Source organism: Cebus imitator, unplaced genomic scaffold (assembly GCF_001604975.1).
Source record: "Cebus imitator isolate Cc_AM_T3 unplaced genomic scaffold, Cebus_imitator-1.0 Scaffold366, whole genome shotgun sequence".
In the NCBI taxonomy this organism is placed as follows: domain Eukaryota; kingdom Metazoa; phylum Chordata; class Mammalia; order Primates; family Cebidae; genus Cebus; species Cebus imitator.
The window spans coordinates 433,137-435,580 of record NW_016107681.1 but is presented as its reverse complement, the minus strand read 5'-3'; positions in this window follow the sequence as shown (position 1 = coordinate 435,580).

Below are 2,444 nucleotides of genomic sequence, written 5' to 3'. Positions count from 1 at the left end.
CTAGAAAACACACCCTGGAAGCCTTGGAAAGTCCCTCGGGGCACTGGTACTCTATAGTTTACCAAGACAAACCTTCATTCCTTCAATAAAAGTTCATGAACCGATCCTTCCTTCATCTGCTTTTATGCCTGCCTGATCCGCAAAAGCACTGCAACTCCATCCATCCCAGGCCATCTCATTCTTCCAAGCAGAAAGCAGTCCTGAGGGTGGAAGACAACTGCTGCAGGGCTGGCCAGAGACTGTCCCAGAAACCTCAGATCTGGTGGCCATGAGAGGCATCCCATCTGCAAGTTACCTAGCAGTGGAACCAGATGGAAGGGCTGGCCTGGTGGCCATTCTGATCTGGGCTCCCCAGATGGCATCACAGGCCTCCCCTGGGTCTGAGAAGCACCTGGGAGGGAGCCTCAAGGCACAAACAGCGACAGGAGCCTTTGCTGGAGAAAGGAAACTGCAGGAGACAAATCTCCCTAGTTCCAGAGACACCATCCGAGTATCAACATGAAAAAGGCGGAGGTGGTTGCTAGCCTGTGCCCAGCCACGAAGGCATAGATAGGTCAGGGAACCCCAATGTCAGAGCATAAGAGTAGGGCATCCCTCTGCTTTCAAATTCCCATCAAATTTGCAAAAAAAAGGAAGAAAATATCTCACACAAAGTGACACAAATTTGTTTAAACCCGAGGATTCAGGATCCAGAGTCCTGGCCTGTCTGGATCTGGGGGAACCCTTGTTAGCTCAGGGGATGGTTTTTATGTTAATGAGGGCAGATCCAACCTTTGCAGCTTGGGTTTGGGCAACTGAAGAGAAATGGGTAAAAGACAATAATATAATCATAACTGTGTGAAAAAAAGGTGCTTTTGAATTCTGGAAACAACCAGTACAAAGTAAGAGGGGCACCAGGAGAGGTTGGAGCAATCGCTTTTCCAGGAATTGACAACCCCCCTGAGTCTTGCCAATCCTGGGCCCAGGAAACGGAATGGGGTGGGAGGGGTCTTAATCCGCAGCTCTACAGGCTTCCTGCGAAGGGACCCACTCGAAGTCAGCCCCAGCCCGCACGCAGGCCTCCCTCCTACCCTACAACAGCGCTGAGGGGCCTCAAGTCCCACAGCCTGGAACCCCACAACCCAACCTCGCCCCGGAGCCATTTTCAGTCCTCTGGGCGAGGGGGGTCAATGTCGTTCAAGTAATTTCTCTGCGAACACAAGATGGCAGCCTTAAATAAATGCAACCCTGCGCAGCTTTTAATCTTACACATCATTAAATTCCTAATTTACACATTATGTTTTCGTGGGCCAACCCATAACTCATTAGTGTTGAACTCACGAGGTATAAAGACCAACGCACAACGGGCGCCGGGGCGCCGTCACCTGCCTGGGTTAACAGTTCCTGCCGCGGGGACAGGGAGGAAGGCGCTAGAAGGGCGCGGGATGCCGACGGGGCCGAGGCCGGGGCGCCGGCGAGCCCGGGGTGCCAGGCCCTGCGCCGCACGCCACACTCGCAACGCTCGCGGGGAAAGTGCCGGCGCTGGGTCTCCCTCCCCTACCGGGAATCGCGGGCGCACACACACACACACACACACACACACACACACCGCGCACTCACACACCCGGGTGGCCGCGCGGGGCTGCGAGCCGCGCAGGCCTCCTTGGCAGACATCTTCCTGTGGGAGGATTTCAAACGAGCCGTGAAAGCCAGAAACTACACGGGTTACAAACTCCGGAATCCCTGGCCGGCCCCGGCCTCCCTCCCCACCTCCGGCTCGGCCCCCTCTGTTCGGCCGGGGTCCAGGAGCCCCACTAAAGGATAAGGCTCACAAGCCGAATGCGCACGGAGATCCGGGGACGCGGGGACTGCCCCAATGGCTCCTCTATGTTCTGACCCGGGGACCCACGGCCAAGTGCCGCGCAGCCGAAGTCGGCCTTGCTGAGCTGTGGTGGCTCAGGGCGACCCGAAGCGCGCCTGCTTCAGGGTGCGCCCTGGCCAGTGGGTGGGGTGGAGGGTCACGTAGGCCACCTAGCATTCGAGGGTGGCCGCCTCGGCCCCTCAACGTCGCTCTGCAGGGAAGGGACGGCGGGGTCACCGGGGCGCAGCTGACAGCCCCAGGCCCCTGCCAGGACGCACCCTAAAGAAGAGGGAGGCTACTGCCTGAACGGGCCTGGGGGCAGAGGGAAGTGGGCTGTGCGCTGTGGGAGGCCCCAGGCGGGAGCGCCGGGGACAGCTGTCCAGGCGGTGAGGGCTAGGAGTGGCCTCGCCTAGCGCTGAGCCGGCCAGGCCCTGGAGGTGTTCCGCGCCTTCTCAGCCAAAAGCCAGCTCCGCGCCGCTGGCGGAGTGGGGAAGAGGCCGGGCGAGCGACCCGCCCTCGCCGCCCGCGGTCACAGGGGCAATTACACTCCTCGCTGCAGACGGTTACCACCAGCTCGCCCGCGCATCCCTCTCTCGGCTTCCCT